Here is a 19,760-nt window from a genome sequence, read left to right on the forward strand (position 1 = left end):
AAAGAAAGAAAGAAAGAAAGAAAGAAAGAAAGAAAGAAAGAAAGAAAGAAAGAAAGAAAGGACTGAAGCAATAGTACAGCAGGGAAGGCACTTGGCCTTGCATGCAGCCAACCCACGTTTAATCCCAAGCACCACACAGGGTCACCTGAGCCCCACCCTTACTCTGAATGCAAAGCCAGGAATAAGCCCTGAACACAGCTGGGTGTATTCCTCCTCTCCCCAAAAAAGAAAGAAAAACATAAATGCCTATTACTAAGTAAAAGAAGCCATCTAGAAAGGTATACATTGTATGATTCTAACTATACTGTTTCGAGAAAAGTAAAAACTATAGAGACAGTAAAATGATCAGTGGTTGCCTGGGATGAGAGAAGCAGGAAGAAAAGATGAACAGGCAGCAAGAGTTAAGAGTTTTTAGGAGAGTGAAGCTACTCTGTATGATGCTCTAATAGTGGACACATGTCACTCTAAGGTTGTCTAGAACCACTGGATATACACACCACTGGCATCCCATATGGTCCCCCAAGCCACCAGGAGTGATCACTGAACACCACCATATGTAGCCCAAATACAAAACAAAAAAGTATGTAAACATCTGTTATTTTACTTTTGTACCAGGAGCATGTATTAATTTTATAATAAAAGATACATTTCAAGAAAAAAAGAGTTTTAAAGTTGTTCAAACTAAGACACTATGCTAACATTCTTGACATTGTTTCTTTTACATATATAATTATTTCCATATTTGACTATTTCAGCAAGAGTAACTACTTTCATATGACCATTTAACTCTGGAACAAAAAATACTGTAGGGTAGTGGGATTCCCCCCACCCCCAATTTTTTATGTAGTGGAGTCAAAATCATTTCTAAAGTGTTATATTTAACAAAATATTAATAAACTGAATAGAACACTTATAAATGGAAATTTAGAACATCTCCCCCATTTTTCTAAGCCCAAATGATCTTAGAATGAACGAAAGCAGGAAAAAGACTTTTCCACCTAAGGCCAGAAAGCTACTCTAGGGGTCACGGTGCATGCTTTCGAGCAGCTGGCCTTGGTGGGTCCCCAACACCAAATGACCCTCCAAGTACCGCGGAGTGCTGCAGCCCTGGAGGCATGCCAGAGTGGCCTGCCTTTTAGAACCTAGGTAACAGGCTAGGAGGTTCTAACTTTGAAAATCAAGAAAATAGCACTGAACATTCTGAGTGGCACCACATTCTTGGTCCCCTGTAGTAAACTGTGAGGTTGGGAATTGCAGGGGTGGGCCCCGGATCTTCTGAGCACCTCCTAGGAGTATCTGCCCCCACACACACCAAAATTGAATTCTTCTTCGGAACCTATACTACTTAATAATAGGACCAGAGCAAGAAGAAAGCTTGCCTTGCATGTGGCTGACCCAGGTTCAATCCCCCAGGATCCCATGTGGTACCTGAGTACCACCAGGAGTAAGTAATTCCTGAGGGCATAGCCAGAAGTAACGCCCTGAGCATCACTGGCTGTGGAAAAAAAAAAAAAAAACAGAACAAAATAATAATTTATTAATAAAGTCAGATACAGGAGCCAAGGATAAAACTCAAATGGCTGGAGCTGGGTGGACCTGCAGGGAGGAACGCCTGAGCACCAAGCCAGGTACCCCCTAGCAATACCAAGAGTGACCCTCGCTCAGGGCTGGAGCGATAGTACAGTGAGGAGGGTGTTTGCTTTGCACACGGCAACCTGGGTTCAATTCCCAGCCTCCCATATGCTCCCCCGAGCACCGCCAGGAGTGATTCCTGAGTGCAAAGCCAGGAGTAACCCCGGAGCATCACTGGGTATGACCCAAAAAGAAGAAAAAAAAAAAGAGTGACCCTCAACCAACACCAATTAGATTCATCTATGACTCCTGCAGGGATGGGCCACGGTGTGACTCTGCATCAGCAGACACTTCTTGAGTATACAGTATGTCTTGTACTATCATTGGGTTTCTGGATTTCCTAATAAAATCCCTCACTGAGAAAGCTCTTCAGGAGAAAGAGGTGGGCTAGTCTCAAACACCAGGAAGCAGCCCCAGGGCTGGGACACCGCTGGGCAAGTCCTCCCCTGACCAGCGACAATAGAAAACACTGGCTGGGGAAAAAGAGAAAGATAATGCTGGGTTGGTCTGCTGAAGATCCCATAAATACATCATCTGAACAACTCTAACTAGAAACCAATCCAAACTTTCACCAATGTCTAAGGTTTACATCTTTAAAAAAAAAAAAAAAAAAAGCACATGAAAAGATAAAAGCATTAACAGAAGAAATTCTAAAACCTAAGGTTTTAGTTCAGAAAATAAATCACTGGCTTCTAAAATCCAAAAAATAGTAGATTGAGCTGGCATCTTTTGAAAGCTAAATAAAACAGGTTCACTAAAACTGAACAGGTTGAGAAACCTAGAGAACTCACTAATTCAGAAAAGGGTATCGTGAATGGTAAGGGACAGGGAAGAGCAACTGAAGCTTCTATGGCATATTCCTTTGAGAACTGGCAGCAAACGTTGATTTCATTATTAATTCACTCCAAAAAACACATGCTGAGCGCTGACTGTAGGCCATGCAGGCCGCTTGAGGTTTGGCGAGGACCAAAGTCCCTGCCTTGCCTAGGTTCTACCAGGCAGGTCCCACAAAGGCAGTTCCCGGGCTCTACTCCCTCTTCCTACAGGTCAAACCCACTCTCCTCTCTCAGAAACTCTCTCTGCAAGAGCTGTTTCAGTTGCTCACACTTAAACAGAGTCTATGTAACGTGTTCAGGTGAGCAGAAGCAGGAGCCAGGATACCCTCTCCTCTCCTCCCGCAAGCTGGCTCTGCTACTCTGGGTGGAGTTCGGGGCAGGTCATTCAGTCTCTCTGCTGTTATTCAAATTCCTCCTGTGAAAAATGGAGGCAATAATACTGCTCTCCTCATGGGATTGTTAGGGGAATTAAGCAAGTTTATGTGCCAATCTCTGGCACTTATAACTTTGTATATAAAATGTCATATCATTTAGTAGCTATTATTTATTCAGGTTTTCAGTAAATAAAATATCTTTGTCTGTTTGGAATCAAAGTAAGCGGTATCAGATTCCCCATAAGCCCCTTTTATGAAGACCAGCAACATGTCTGACATCAGCAGGGCTGGAATTTAGTAGTACAGAGTGGGGCAGTATTTCCCAAAGAGAATGACGGTAACCCTGCAAGGGAATCTAGAACAATCTATGTGAGGTGCTGGCAGCCCTAGTTGCAACTGGGGAGCACCTTCTGCTTATTCATTTAAAGAAAGTAGTTTCCAAAGGGGGGCTGGAGCTATAGCACAGCGGTTGGGCGTTCACCTTTCACACGGCCGACCCGAGTTCGATTCCTCCCCCTCTCGGAGAGCCCGACAAGCTACTGAGAGTATAGAGCCCGCGCAGCAGAGCCTGGCAAGCTACCCATGCGTATTGGATATGCCAAAAAAAAAAGTAACAATAAGTCTCTCAATGAGAGACGTTACTGGTGCCCGCTCGAACAAATCGATGAGCAACGGGACGACAGTGACAGTGACAGTTTCCAAAGGAGGTCCTTTTTAATTTAATTTTCTCTGAAAAGGCGGCGGTAGGTCAAATACTTTTGGTAATCTCTGGACCAGGGTTTTGACTACTAGAAAACCAGAAAAGGAAGAAGCAAAGACCATCTCTTATCATTTTGTTCCTGCTCCCCATTTCCTTCCCATCTGCCTTTTCTAAAATGGGAACTTTTTTTCTTTCTTTTTGGGTCACACCCAGTGATGCACAGGGGTTACTCTTAGCTTTGCACTCAGGAATTACTCCTGGCTGTGCTCAGGGGACCCTTTGGGATGCTGGGAATCGAACCTGGGTAGGCTGTGTGCAAGGCAAACACCAACCCACTGGACTAACACTCCAGCCCCATTCAGAACTATTTTAAGGACACACCACAACTTTCTTTATAAAACCTTATTCCATTCTTGAGAACCGAGTGTTCTGGCCCCAAATAAGGCCCATCATCAAGATAATCCACTTAACTGAACCCCCACAAACCGCACTAACACTGGCCCTTCCCTGTCATTCCAGGATCTGCCCTTGGAATGCCACTGCCCACTCAACTCTCCAGTTCTTGTTCAAGGGCCTCCCCTGCCCTGGCCTCCTGTGGCCACCTTTCTACTCTGAGAATTCTGGCTTCTCCAGACTTACAGCCCCACAGATCCTATTAGATTGAACAAATGTTCATTTTCCCTGTCATACTCCCACAGTTACTGACCTCCAGGGACAGAGAAGAGGTTTATAATTCTACATTCCCTGTGTCTAGTATAGTATCCACTTAACAATCTTGGCTGAAATTAAATAGGAATTGTCTTTGCCTTGCATTTTCCCCAGTGTTTCATTCCCATAGGCTTCATTTGTTCCAAGTCCCTAATCTTTAGGGGTAGGCAACTTTTAGCACTTTGCTAGCCAATGTAGCAAAATGCTCAAGTTTTTCTTAAAAAACAAACACACATTTGGGGCTGGAGCAATAGCATAGTGGGTAAGGAACTTGCCTTGCAAGCCCAGCGAGCCCAGGTTCGATTCCCGCCATCTCCTACGGTTCCCCCCAGCCCACCAGCAGTGATTCCTGAGTGCAGATTCAGGAGTAACCCCTGAGCACCACCAAGTGTGTCCCAAACACCAAAAAATAAAAAACATTTAATAAATGAGCAGAATCCACTGTAAATCAAATATTTCCACCTCATTATGTTAGAACCTAAATCCATGTCCGCAAAAATTTCTCCAACCCGGGGCCAGAGTGACACAGCCAACCAGGTTCAATCCCCAGCACCCTATATTGTCTCCCAAGCACTGCCAGGAGTAATTTCTGACGCAGAGGCAGGAGTAAGCTCTGAGCACCACTAGCTGTGGCCCAAAATTAAGGGAAAAAAACTTCTCCAACTGAGAACGGATGAAAATTCTACTCTCACATACCCACTAGGAAAATAAACAGAATAGCAACACCAAATTCAATGCAACAAGTACTTTTTACCTACATCTATCCACTAATGTACAGGTTTTGGTAATCTCAGGCTTACTAACACTGTGTACCCTGCAGTCATCTAAGGGCATACTCGCCACACTCTGCCATCAAATAGGAATAACTGAACACAAACGGGTCTATTCCTTTATTCTAAAACGCTCATGAAAAATTCCCAGTGATCTTCACAAGGCCAAAAGTGTTGGTTTTGCTCACTTACCCGACGAGCACTCCTTCCAGCCGCATCTGCCTGCCCGACTTCACCCTTTAGCATACTCCCTCATAAGACTCTCATTAACTTATTGCTAAATCAACTCAGTGCTTTTGCTAATATTTTCTATTTCTTCCCTTTTTTTAAACAACTATTTCAGTTATTTAAAGAAATTCTTGCAAACTTTATATAGGAATGCAATTTCCCTGTTACTTTAATATGTAAGGGGGAGCTGGAGCGATAGCACATAGGGGAGGGCGTTTGCCTTCACGTGGCCGACCCGGGTTCGATCCCCAGGATCCCATATGGTCCCCTGAGCACCGCCAGGGGCATTCCTGAGTGCATCAGCCAGGAGTAACCCCTGTGCATCCCCAGGTGTGACACAAAAAGAAAAAAAAAAAGTAAGGGGAACATAGAGACCAAGGACACATGGTGGCCATGTATACAATCCAAGGAGAAATTAAGTCATTTTACATTAGGGAAATAGGCAACATTTTTAACTATAAAAGATGCTGGAAAGGGGCTGGAGTGATAGCATAGCGGGTAGGGCGTCCTTGTACGCGGCCGACCTGGGTTCAAATCCCAGCATCCCATATGGTCCCCTGAGCACCGCCAGGAGTAATTCCTGAGTGTAGAGCCAGGAGTAGCCCCTGTGCATTGCCAGGTGTGACCCAAAAAACCCAAAAAATAAAATAAAATAAAAAATAAATAAAAGATGCTGGAAGATGCATTCCAGAGCAGAGGCTCAAGCAAAAAGGTGCCTTCACTCTGCAATACACATAGGTAACATGACAGATTCTGGGCAATAAAATAAAACACAACTTTACAAGATTAGTAGAGCCTAACACAGAGGTGTCTGAAAATCTGCAGTTCCTGGAGTGATGGTGCAGCCAGTAGGGCACTTGCCTTGCACATGACTGATCTGGAGTAATCCCTGAGTACAGAGCCAGGAGTAAGTCCTGAGCACCACCGGTACAGCCACAAAACAAAAAGAAATCTTATGTAAATACTTGGGCTGGAGCGAGAGAGCACAGTGGGTAGGGCGTTAGACTTGCACAAAGCTGACCTGGGTTTGATTCCTCCGTCCCTCTCGGAGAGCCCGGCAAGCTACCGAGAGTATCCCGCCCACACGCCAGAGCCTGGCAAGCTACCCGTGTTGTATTCGATATGCCAATAGTAACAAATCTCACAATGGAGACGTTACTGGTACCTGCTCGAGCAAACCGATGAACAACGGGAAGGGACGACAGTGCATGTAAATACTCAACATAAGAGTATTTGACGAGAGGGGGATGAAGAGAATGGGAGAAAGGCTAACCTTGGTATCTTCTGCCAGAAATCTTGACTCTTCTGGGCGTCACCTTCCCCTCCACCCCACCTCCACTCATTTGCGCACAAAGTCTACGCAAGCCAGTTTCATTTATTTAGTACACAACAATGACCAAGCCCAACTCAATCCTAGCCTGGCCAAACAAAAGAAAGGTGAGATGATTTCAGAGGGTGATAAGAGTTAAAAATAAAGCAGGGTGGTGTGAGAGGGAGGATCAGAGTAAACCTCTGAGAGAAGTTTACATTTTAACAGCACTTCCCTGACAATCTGAAACAAATCTCACCAGAAAGAAGCCCCAGCAGAATCAGGGCCTGGAATGCTGCAGGCAGGAGTAACAAATAAAATGTAGCCGGCTCATGGTATTCAAGAGAGGGGAGCAAGGGGGAGGGGTGCTCACAGGGAAGCAAAGAAAGCTACTGGAGGGTTCTGAGGAAAGCAACTATCATAAGTCAATTTGAATATTAGAGATCACTTTAACTGATAAGTGCAAAAAACTGGAGCTGGAATGTGGCTCCGTGTAGGGTGCATTCTCTGATATGCGCAGCCCTGGTTTCAATCCCTGACAGATAAATATTACTTTAAAAAAATAAAATAAAAAAGAAAGAAAGAGACAAAGAAATCCAGGACAAATTCTAGGTTGCTTTTAGCTTTTATTTACATATAGTAAAATCACAGATTTGGTGAATGCCTACCAAAAATCAGAACATTTCTATCACTCTATTCTTTCTCAGTCATTCCTCTTCCACCTAAAAGGCAGCCACTGACCTAATTTCTGGCATGAAAGACTAGTTTTGCCTTTTCTAGGATGTCTTTAAGTGCGATCGGCCATTTTTGTAGCCTGTGCCTGGCTTTTCACATGGCACGTTTGAGCAGTTTGTTCCTTATACAGTTACCGGTAGTTCTTTTCTGTGGCTCAGTGGTCTGCCACTGTAGGAATACACCAGTTCCATTTATCGGCTTTCTGCCGAGGGATATCTGGACAGTTTCCAACTGGGACAATGAAAAATAAAAGTGCTATGAACCTCTTGTGCAATGTGGACATATATCTCCACTTCTCTCGGATAAATACCTGCAAGTGGAACTTCTGGGTCCGTGTGCAGACCGCGGAGCTTTTTCAGAAGCTCCCAACAGTAGTCCAAAGTGCCAACAGTCACTCTCAGCGCAGAGCATCTGAGTTCCAGCACCGAGACTCCGAGGTGTTTTTCCTGGGAACAACTCTACCTCTGCCAAACCACACACGCTATCAGTTCTTCAGTCATAGCTTCTTCTGTATCTCCTATTTTAAAAGACCTTTGTGGACACATACCAAAGTTACTTTTTGTCTTTAACCCCACCCCTCTGCTACCTTATCTCATAATAGTCATTCATTCAACAAATACCCTGTGGTGTGAGAAAAGCTGAACTGGCCAGAATGTGCTGAGCAGAGAAATGGCATATAAAGAAATCCCCGGGACGAGAAAGGCTTTGCGGCTGGAGGTCAATCACCAAAGGCAGCCAGGTATCCAGGGGCTTATGAGAAATGGGGGGAGGGAAAGAGGAGTCTGGAATTCTAAGTTCTCTGGGAAACCATCAAAGATTTGAAGTGGGGGAAAGGCAGGTGACTTCTGACTGCTCTGCGCAAAGCAGGATAGAGACAGAAATGAAAATGGTGGTGGGGGGAGGGGGGACAGGAGGAGCCGCACGTGAAATGGCGACTCCAGAAATCCAGGCAGACAAGAGCATCAGAGCAGAGCGAAGGTACAGGTGAAGGAAGCAGACGGATTCGAGTCACACTATGAAAAGAACAAGGGGCCGGAGCAATAGTACAGTAGGTAGGGCACTTGCCTTGCATGTGGCCAACCTGGTTGATTTCCAGGACCCCATGTAGTCCCCTGAGCACCACCAGGAGTGATTCCTGAGTACAGAGCCAGGAGTAAGCCCTGAGCATCGATAAGTGTAATCCCCACCACCTGCCCACTCTGCCCCCCAAAAGAAAAAACCCTGATGGCAACCTGATGATGGACTGAGATGGAGAAAGTAGTGAGAGAGGAGAAATCTGATTGAGAAACTGGAAAGGGGGATAAATGGAGAGAAAGCACAGGCAAGGAGCAAGTCCTCAGAGTCTGACTTGAGAAGCTGCAGTTACTAGGGGGCCATCCAAGCTGCAGCTCCAAGTAGGTGCAGGAGGAGCAGAGAGTCTGTCAACTTCAACACTAGCAAGAAACCAAGGGACATGGATATTACACTGAACCCTGAGGGTCCAGAAAACACCAGGAACACAGTAACATGCCACAGAGACTTTTCTGAGACCAGCAGGTAGATGAGCACCACAGGGCCAGTCTTGGAGGTTTCCCAAGACCGCCCTCAAGGCAGGCTGACACAACTTGGTATATCACCTTGTCCTATACTCCCCCTCGTGGAGTACTGTTGATACCTCCGCTTAATTGCCCTACTCTAACAGGCAAATATTTAAGAGCATAAAATCAATAGAATGGGCAGGAACCATCCATGCTCTCCTGCAGTGCCTCAGTTCAAAGCACAAAGTGGTGTGTTTGTTCAATGGACAGCAGGCAGTGCACCTCATCACAAACTCCCTAGTTCAGTTCCTTTTCTCGGGCCAATCTCCATTTTATAGCTGAGGAAACGGTGATGTGGGCAAAATGCCCAAGGTCATTGGCAACAAGAGAAGAAGCCAGAAGACCAAGGCCCACTTCCTCCTCCTCACGGCCACAATGTGCCCCTCACAACTTTCTACACTCTAGCACTGCTGACAAAGGGATGCTAGATCTGTCCCCAGGGAACTGGTCCCCCAGTGCACAAAGCAGGCAAACAGCCCTGTCCCAAGCTCTGGGTTTCTGAACTACACCTTCACACCCACCTCCCACACTGCCAGGGCAGAAGTGAAAATGGGCTTCCCTGACACTGAGATCTGGAGGCGAAACAACGGAGGACTGTTGGAACCTCAGCTTTCTCGAAATCTAGAACTCAATTTCGACGGCGTATCAGAAATTTCTCCTACATTTAGAGGGCCTTGTCTAAAGCCCACAGCTAATGCTGAATGCAGCAACCGGTTCCTCGGTATCCTCCCATCTGGACCAAGACACAGTCAGGATGAGAGAAGCCAGTGGGGTCTGGGAAACCGACACTATACAACTTTGTGAAGTGACAGTGGTGGAATCTCCGCTGTTCATACTCCGCTTTCAAGAACCGGGAAGCCTTCTCCTTCACTTCTTGAGGCTGGAACTACACAAGCTTGTTTCCCAAACTGTGCTAGTATATTAGCTCCTACAGGCCCTCTCCGTCCACTCCTCAATCCTCCGCTGAGAACACTAGGATAGCTGGCAGGGTTCTCATCATGACCCTGGCAGAAGACTGCATTACGGCACATCTCCTGTTTTTATATGAAATACAACAGACAACGTTCCTCTTTCTCCCGTTTACATGGCATTAATGATCCCTTTTAAGCTCTTTTCAACCAGGTCCTCATTCACAATATATAAATATATAAACAGGTGCTGGAGCAATAGCACAGCAGGGAGGGCGTTTGCCTTGCACGCGGCAGACCTGGGTTAGATTCCCAGCATCCCATATGGTCCCCTGAGCACCACCAGGAGTAATTCCTGAGTGCAAAGCCAGGAGTAACCCCTGTGTATTGCCAGGTGTGACCCCCCCCAAAAAATATATATATATATGCATATACATATAAGCAAAGGGAAGACCAATCAACCAACTTCTCGTCTTTGGATTAACTTCTCAAAATGCTCAGGGCTGAAGCAAATTATTTACTTTGTTTAATGTCAGTTCATCCACCCCACAGATCAAGTCTGACTGCCCTGCTGGCAGAAAAAGCTTCAAAAGCAGGGCTATCCCCATGACCACTGTGAAGGAGCAATTGGAGTCGCTCCACGCTGTCTTTCCATTCCCTCCCCAGTGCTCAGACCGCAGTCTGTCAACAGAGCAGGCTCCTTCTCCCCCTGTCCTCCCCAACACCCTGCAATGCCTGTGGAAATTAAATCACACATAGGACCTTCATCCACATTCTGGGATGTCAGACTCAAAAGTGGAAGTCCTCTTCCGATCTAATGGACATTCAAGTATACCAAGGAACTTCCCCTCTTTCCTACAGAATTTACAGGTGCACATTAGTAACAGAAATATCTCCCCAGAGTCTGTAATAGTTTCTCTTTCTTAACTTCTCTACAAAGAAGCATCAAATAACAAGTTGCAGACATAAAATAACTCACTTTCTAGTTTATCTTCCTTCTGCATCGTGTGCATCTGGTCAAACTGAGAAGAGCCATTAGATAATGATTCAAGCACTGTACAGCCGGACACAGACAGTGCCTTACATATGCTATCACTCTATGAGCTGATATGGCAGCATCGGGTCTGAAAGAGAAACTTTTAGACTGAATCGCAAGTGCACTGGCAAAACTGTCAAGGTATGGGGAAAGTGAACGTTAAGAAAACTCCTGGGTTCACTAAATCACATGGTAGAGTTATCCCAAAAATGCTTTCCAGTACTTGACCAAATCCAGAGCTCAAGTTCACTAACACTTAAAAAGGGGAAAGAGAGGGCTAGTGGGAGAGGCACAGCAGGGAATATGGACTCCAAGGCCATACTTAAGACAAATGATCTGTGCCTTGAGCAAGCAGCAGGTTATAAAGGACCTAGTAAAGGCGTTGGAGCCCAGGGAAGGAGAGTCCTGCTCAAGCCCTGACCCTCACCACCTCAAGGTCCTCTCAGAAAAAAGGGAGCCAGTCATACAGTTCTCAGGTCTCCAGGGTAGATTTCATAAGTCTAGTTAAAATACCGTGAACAGAACTTAACCTGTAGGATTTATAAGTGCCCACAATGTTTCCTATCTATCCATAGAAGGTTGAACTCACCGGAAGTCCAACTCTAATGTCTTCATCTAAGAGGTGTCAGTCCAATTATACTCCACAAATCAAACAGAAGTATCTCACAAAATTCCCATCTTTCCACCTTGACATTCTCTCACATATACGCTCACAAATTACCTCTGCAGAATAGGTTTCTACATCTTTCCCTTCTAAAGACAAATACACATGAATGTCATACTGCTTGCAATCTTAAGTACCCAGGGTTTTTTTAGAATTTCATCCCAGGAGATGATAAGGTAGGACACTTGCTTTACAATTGGCTGTGGTAGCTGCTACCCTGGTTCCTACCCCTTGCACCACACATGGTCCCCTGAGCACTGCCAGGAGTGATCCCTGAGCCTAGAGCCAGGAGTAAGCCTGCCCTCCAAATCATAAAATTAAATATAGACATTTGTAAATTTAAAAAAAATTACATCTCATCCCAAATAGATAATTCAGATACTAACATAAATTGCTACATTTGGGAAACCTCAAAAAAAAATTTAACTGTACAGTTGTATAAAAGTGTCTACTGATGTGTAAGACCTGGTAAGTATCCCAAGAAAATTTCGACCAGTCCCTCTTCCAAGTCAACATTATAAGCAGCCCTCCCAGTGCTGCGAGCGGTTCTGAAATTGTGTTTATAGAGAGCGAACTTTAAAACTGGTCTAAAAAGACATTTTACACCACAATGGGCCCATGTCCCCCAATGCACTCAGGATAAACAAACCCACTCCTGGGGCTGGTAGGGAGATCTCTGAGTCAAAGCATGGCCTAAGGCCCTCACACTCCATAAATTCAGTGCAACTAATTGGGGTGCTTCAGCATCTGAGAGGATGCATTCCACTGCCATTAAGGAATAAATTGGGGATGCAAATAATTAGTGCACCCTGAGGTGACAGTTAATTCCACTAGCACTGCCTTCCTGCAGGAGAGAATCTAGAATTTACCTTGCCCCTACCTTGAGTCCCGGGAGCTGGGAATGTCAAGCTTAGCCAACCACTGGCAACTCTCCCTCCAAAGAACTGTAAGTAAGAACCCTGCCCGGCGCCCCAGCACGGTGGCATCTCCGAGGCCCTTGAAGTCAACACCACACGGCACCTGTGCACAGTGCCCAGCCGGGCATACCCGGCTGAAACGTGTTCTTTGGTAACGTCTCTCTCGAAAAGACAAAAGAGAGTTCCAGGGACATTCTGCGCGGCCCAGAGTGGGTCCACTCCAAAGAGGCACCCAGCAGCAGCACCGGGAGGAGAGGGGCGGGGATGGGGGGGCTGGGGGGGGGCGGCGGGAAGCCCAGACAGACCCTGCCCCAGCTGACGCGCTGCTGCAGGCAGAGGCTGGCAAGTCACCGGGGAGACAGGCTCTGAGGAGCCGGGGCAGGTACGGCCGCCACTCCCTGGAAAGGTGCCCACGGCGGGAACAAAAGTACTGAGCGGGAGAGGCGGCTGCAGAGGCAGCGACCGACCGACGCGGGTCCAGAGCCCAGGGCCGGTCAGTCCCCCTGGGTCACTTATGGGGGGTGGGGGGGAGCTGCCAGGGGGTCCCGGGTCTCCCTGTGAGGCCGCGGCGCCGCGTCTCCCACTCCACAGGGCCGCCACCCCACGTCAGATGTTTCAGAAAACTCTTCACTGAGGCTGTTAACATAAGGGTCCAATTATCATTCAAAGATCTGCCTGGTAGATAATGGCTCGAAAATTCCATCCATTTTACAGCAGTTGCCAGAGTCATCTCGTCTCGGAGGAAGGGAAAAGGGGAAAAAAAAAAAGAAACAGCCCAAGCCGGGGAACCGAGGGGTGGGGAAGGTCCCGGTTCTGATCCGTCCCCTCAGGACAAGCCAAAGGGCTGCCCAGAGGGAGGCTGGCGCGCGCCGGTCTCCAAAGCCACACACACGCCAAAAAATAATAATAATAATAATAAATAAATTAAATTTTTTTTAAAAAAACAATAATCCCCACCCACAGGCCCGGGCAGGCGCCGCCCCCCCCACACCCCCACACCCCAACTTACTAGATTCCACTCCCGTCCCGGCGCTCCGAGACGTTCCACCGCGCGGCGCGGCCCCTCGCGGGCCGGCACCCCCGCCCCCGGCCCCCCGCAGGCACGAGGGCGCCCCCCACACCGGGCCCCCCCGACGAACGGGGCGCCCCACGCCGGGCGCGCGCGCGCGCGGGACGTCCCCGCGGCCCCGGCCGCCGCGTCCACATGGCATCAGGTGTTCGCGGGGCCGGCGGCCGCGGCGCCTCAGCCGAGCCCCCCGGGCGGCGCCGCCCGCGCGCCCCGCAGGTACCCGCGGACCCCCCCGCGCCCGCCGAGCCCCCCGCGGCGCCCCTGCCCCTGCCCCCCCCCCCCCTCAGCGCCCGCCGAGGCCCGGCCGCGGCGCGCCGCGCTCCCGGGCCGGCTCCCCTCAGCGGCGCCGGCCGGGCGCGGACCTCCGCCCCCTCCCGTGGCCCCCACGGCCGGACGCGCGGGCCGGCGGCGGTTACCTGCGGGAGCCCCCCGCCCGGACCCGCGGCCGCGGGCGGGGGCGGGCGGGGAGGGAGCGGCGGCGGCAGCGGCGGCGGCGGCGGCGCGGGGTGGGGGTGGGGGAGCCTCCGCCGCCTCCAGCTCGGGCGCCCGGGCCGGCGGCGGGGCGGGCCGGGGCCGCGGCCCCTCGAGGCTCGCTCCGGCCCGCGCGCTCGCTCCCCGCTCGGGCGCGCCTCAGGGCGGGCTCCCCCGGCGGAGGCCGCGGCCGCCTCGCAGGGGCCGACAGCGGCTGGGCTCGGGGTTTTTTCTCTCCATTCTCCCAACACACAGGAAATAACAGAGCGTCAGGTGACGGCGCGCGGCCAATGGGGAGGCTCCGGGCCGGCGCGCGCGGGCGGGCGGGAGGGCGGGGCGGGGCGCGCGGCGGGGGCGGGGCCGCGGGGGCGGGGCCGGCGGGCGCGCGCGTGCCCACCCGCGTGCGGCGGCGCGGGGGTCCGGGCCTGCGCGCCGGGGGCCGGCGGGGCCGCGGGGGCCGCCCCGCGCGCGGGTCCCGCCGCCCACCCCCGGGCCTCCTGGACCCGCAGCTCCGGGCCGCCCCGGGAGTGGCCGCGAGCCAACTTCGGGGGCAGTTGGTGGCCCCGACTCTCTCCCTGTGCTCTCTGGAGTTGCCTGGAGCCGCCCGGGCACCTGCGGGTGTGGGCACGGCCCGCTCCGGGCAACCTGCTCCGTGGGTCGTGACGTGGGGACGGCTTGGCCGGGCTCAGCGCCCTGCAGGCCCCGTTCCCTTGCTGCCTCCACCCTTTGCACCGCGTTTACTTGGTTCCCTCTGGAGCCTCAGTTTCCTCCTCACTGAAAGCAAGAGTGGGGGCGGGGAGGAAACCCACAAAATAGCGTGTACAGTGATGCTCATCGTCGCGGGAGGGGTCCAAGCGCTAAATCTCTGGACCACTGAATAGCCCCCTCTACACACACACACACACACACACACACACACACACACACACACACACACACCAGAACACTCCCGTGCCAAGGTCTTCACCTGCAGGGGCACTAAATGCTGCAGAGGCCCCACCCTGGGTCCTGGGTTAATAGGGAGCGAAGGTGGATTTGCAATGCCAAGTCTCTGGCTATTCCCAGACTGACTCTGCAAACCTCATGCATGTTTTATGCAGCAAAGATACAGCTTGATTTTTTTTTTCCCCTTTTAGAATCTCAGTTGTAGAAGCACCAGGGAGATGTGCCCTGTGCCACCCGCCACCCTCTGACAAAAGTGAGGTCCCAGTAAAGGCAGGGCTGTCAGGAGTATTTGTGATTTGGCCTCTGATACGCCCGTTCACCAAATTCCCTCCCCACTCCGGGCCTCAGTTTCCCCCTGGTAAAATGGGAAGGAATGTTTGGACCAGTCCCTTAGGCCGGTGTCTATTCTAGACGTTGGGAGAGTGTGCCGTGCCCTTCCCTGCAGCGGCTCAATGCAAAGCCGGCTGCCATTGGAGGTCTGCTCTGCACAGCAGGTGGAGGCTGATAGGAACCAGGTGTGGCCCAGGGCGCTGCTCTAGTAGGTTTGAGGCTCACAGCACTACTCCCCGGGCCTGCCCCCACCCCTTCACCTCTCACCCACAAGCCAGAGACTTCGCTCGCCTTGTCAGGGGCCACCCAAGGCGGTGCAGGCTGTAGCAACCTGAGCCCCAGGAAAGGGACCCAAGGAAGGCAGGTCGGGAGTGTGTGACAGGGGCGGTCGGGCAGGGGGTGCTGAACTGTGGCACCCCAAGAGGCTGCATACCTCCTGGCTTCTGTCCCACCTCCCAAAGTTGGGGCTGGCACCGAAGTGGGTCAGGGCTATTCTTGGACGTTTGATTCCCCAACACCTCCTGAATGCCAGGCAGGGCTGGGCTCTTCCGGGGCAGAGGGAGCCAGGGGGAGCCGGCTGCCAGGCCCTACCCTCTGGCCGTTCCCATTGTTCTGTGAGTTTCCTTTTCACATTCTTTGGCACCAAGACTTTTAAAAGACAGGGGCCAGGACTGGAGCAATAGCACAGGGGGTGGGGCGCGTTTGCCTTGCACGTGGCCAACCCGGGTTCAATTCCCAGCATCCCATATGGTCCCCTGAGCACCACCAGGAGTAATTCCTGAGTGCATGAGCCAGGAGTAACCCCTGTGCATCGCCGGGTGTGACCCAAAAAGCAAAAAAATTAAAGACAGGGGCCAGAGAGAGAGAGTGCTGCGTTGAGGTGTGAGCACAAAGGCGGGAAGACACTGCCATCAGTGCGGTGGGATCCGCGGGACCCTATTTGGTCTCCTCGGAGCTTCCACCAAAGGTGATTCCTGAGTGCAGAACCAGGCGTGAGCCCAGAGCGCCACCCCAAAGCAAGCACCCGAACAAGTGGCATGTGTTTGTTTCTGCTCTGGGTCACATAGGGACAGGAGGGGGGGAGAGGACATACCCTAGACACAGTCCCGTGTTGTGTGGACAGATGAGGAAGGATGCTGGGGGTCTTCCTGAAGTCGGGGTGCTGGGGTACCCTCAGTTTTTTCTGTGGGGAGAACTCATAAGGGGAAAGAGGGGCTGGAGAGACAGCACAGCAGGTGGGGCACTTGCCTTGCACGCAGCCAACTCAGGTTCAAACCCCGGCATCCCCGTTTGCCTTGTATGCCGCCGACCCGGGTTCGATTCCCAGCATCCCATAGGGTCCCCTAAGCGCCGCAAGGAGTGACTCCTGAGTGCATGAGCCAGGAGTAACCCCTCTGCAACGCCGGGTGTGACCCAAAAAGCAAAAAAAAAAAAAAAAAAAAAACCCGGCATCCCAGAGTCCCCTCAACATCGCCAGGAGTGATTTCCGAGTGCAGAGCCAGGAGTAACCCCTGAGCATCACCAGCTATGGCCCAAACACCAAGAAAAAAAGGTGGGCAGGGGAGAAGCCCGTTCCTCAGAGCCTCCCAGGCCCTCGTCCCTCCTTTCCTTTCCCACATTCCTCAGCTCCCTTGGGTGTCATTCATTCTCTGGGTGAACTCAAAGAACTGATGCAAACGTTATGGCCCAGAGATGAAGCTCTGTGCACTTTTGTGCTGTGCAGCCTCGGGCAAGTCAATTCACCTCTCTGAACCTTGGTTTCCCCACTGGAAAAGGGAGGCAGGGACCAGGGAAATGACTGAAGAGCTGGAGTGCATGCAGAAACCCATTCGTCCTCTGGCAGAGCACCCCCCCGCCAACACCAGGAGAAGTAGCGCCCAGTACCATGGGGTGTGACTCCAAACCAAACAACAACAAAAAAAGCTTCCTAAAAGAGGACAAAATGATTTCTCAGGGCTGGAGCCATAGCACAGTGGTTAGGGCGTTTGCCTTGCACGTGGCCGACCAGGGTTTGATTCCCAGCATCCCATATGGTCCCCTGAGCACCACCAGGAGTAATTTGAGTGCATGAGCCAGGAGTAACCCCTGTGCATCGCCGGGTGTGACACAAAAAGCAAAATAAGAAAAAAAAAAAAAAAGATTTCTCTCTGTTGTAGGAATCTAACAAGGTCTTGAGAATTGAAACAGCTAATGACGTGGGGACAGTACCAGGCACGGGTTCGGGGGAGCTGTGACATGGGCGCAGAGTGCTCCACAGGCCCCAAGGCCCGGGAGGTGGAGTCCCTGCCCACATTCTCTCGGCCACCTCTGACCCATTGTTCCCCCATGTCTGCCGCGGGAATCCGGTTTCCCTGAGGAGCGGACAGGAGATCCAGCAGGTGTCCTGCTCTCTCTCTCCTAACCCCCGTCCACTGGCACGGAAGCCGTGGAGACCCAGTGCGTGTCCTGCTCTCTCTCTCTCTCCTAACCCCCGTCCACTGGCACGGAAGCTGTGGCTTTCAGTTGCAGAAGCTTAGTGGACACTTTCCCTGTCCCCCGCTCGCGGCAGCTTCTGGAGACCCCGTGTCACTCCCTTTCTTTCAGGCTCCTCAGCCGCCTCCTCCTCCAGGCGCCAGGGCCACTCCACTTTACAAACGGCGTCTTCTGCCTGCAGGTCACGGGCCCTGCCACCATCTGTCAGCGCCGATGGATGGAGGCGCCCGGCCCCAAGCGGCAGACCAGAGACTGTGGAGGGAGCCAGGTAGGGGCTGCAGCCGTGTCCCTCCCCCTGCTGGTTGGAGCAGGCGTCCAGCCTCCTGTGTCTCTGGCCTGCGCCAGGCTCTGCTCTCTGCAAGGGGCGACTCCTGCCGACTCTCCCCGGCAGGGCCCAGCCGAGGCTCGGCTCAGAGCAGGGACCCGCCCTGCGGTGCCAAGCCACTTTCCCCAGGCAAAGTGGAGGGGTACCGAGAGCACGGCCAGGGGCTGGAGCGACAGCACAGCGGGGAGGGCGTTTGCCTCGCACGCGGCCAACCAGGGTTCAATTCCCAGCATCCCCCGAGCACCGCCAGGAAGAATTCCTGAGTGCATGAGCCAGGAGGAACCCCTGTGCACCGCCAGGTGTGACCCAAAAAGAAAAAGAAAAAAAAAAGTCTGAACCAAGAGCAGGGCCAGTATGGTGGCGGATCCTTCCTTCCGCATAGGGCCCCCAGGCGCGGGCATAGGCGGTTGGAAGAATTCATTCCTGGACAAGCTCAGGGCCACCTTGAAGGCCAAAGAGGTACAAGGGGGTCCAGAGGGGGCCCAGGGGAGCCCAAGGGTGTGCATGAGGCACACGGCCGGGGGCAGGGCGGGCAGGAGACACAGGAGGGCAGGGTCCTGTCCCCACTGCCCGCCCGCCATGGATTCATGTCACGGGCTCTCTGCTCGGGGATCTGCCTCCGGAACCCCAGCTGTGGCTCCCACGGCCACTCTGGGCCACATGTGCCCCCCACTCTCCCGCACTGAGGCCTTTCAGCACAGATGTCCATCAACGACGAGGCAGCCCAGAAGAATCCACGTCAAGGCGAGCAGGCGCAGGGCGTGCCATGAGGTGGCTCCGGTCATCACGCCCACCTTCCAGATGGGGCCACTGAGGCACAGAGCATTTAAGTAACTTGTCCCAAGTCACGCAGCTGGGAAGAGGTCAGGTGGGGGGGGCTCGAACCCAGTGCTCCGCGGTCGGTAGCTGGAGTCTTGACCGCTGCGCTCCCTGGCACCCCACAAACACGGGGTACGTGCTGCTGGTGGCCAGCGGATGCAGGGTGTGCACACAAGCCAGCACCAGCCTCTCCGCCACCTCGTGGTCACTGCATCCCCGGCCCCGCACCACTGTGTAGCCCGATAGTTTTCAGGCAGGGCCACGAGGGGCCAGAGCGGGGCATCTGGAAGCTGGCAGCCCCACGCCTCCAGGCGCTCACTCTCTGCCCCCTGAGCACCCCCCCCCGGCCCTTGTGGAGCAACCCCTGGGCAGCCCGTGGCATGGCAGCCTAGCACAGGCCCCAGAGCCAGAGTCCAGCCTGGTCGCACATCTGGATCCTGTCCCCTGCAAACTGGCGTGGGTGGACGAGAGGAGGGGCCAGCAGTCTGCCTCCAGGAAGCCAAGCCCCTTACCTGGGTAGCCCCACTCACTCCTCCGAACAACCCCTCAGGGATTTATTTTCCTCTTCAGTGGACATGGCGGGAAAACGGGCACGCAGAGAGGTCAAGACACTCGCTTGAGGTCGCACAGCTAGCAGTCGGCAGGAATTGGAGCTCAGCCTCCGGGCTCCACGGATCACTCAGTTCGTGGCACAGTGAAGTGCGAAGGTGAAGACGAAATGATCGGACGTGTGCTAGTCACCAGGTAGTGACAAAGACGTGTTCCAAGAGTATGTACACACATGCGCATGCGCGCGCGCGCACACACACACACACACACACACACACACACACACACACACACACACACCCTCCACCACGGTGGCTTGCTTAATCCTCTCACCAGCAGGCTCAGGTGGAGGTGGGGACTCCCATGGGCGCTTCTTGTGCAGATGA

At 52.2% G+C, this 19,760-nt stretch overlaps 1 protein-coding gene across 3 annotated transcripts in view; it reads right to left on the minus strand.

Moving 5' to 3' along the window:
* Positions 1-19,760, minus strand: part of TCF20 (transcription factor 20) — a 135,206-nt gene that overhangs the window by 67,308 nt on the left and 48,138 nt on the right. Inside the window, exon 1 of one of the 3 annotated variants that reach the window (XM_055142542.1) lies at positions 13,880-13,961. The exons of the other annotated variants lie outside the window; for them this stretch is intronic. The gene's annotated coding sequence lies outside the window, so the exon portion shown is untranslated. Of the gene's footprint in view, positions 1-13,879; positions 13,962-19,760 lie in introns of those variants that run through there. 3 annotated transcript variants of the gene reach the window in all.

This window comes from Sorex araneus, chromosome 6, assembly GCF_027595985.1.
Source record: "Sorex araneus isolate mSorAra2 chromosome 6, mSorAra2.pri, whole genome shotgun sequence".
Classification (NCBI taxonomy): domain Eukaryota; kingdom Metazoa; phylum Chordata; class Mammalia; order Eulipotyphla; family Soricidae; genus Sorex; species Sorex araneus.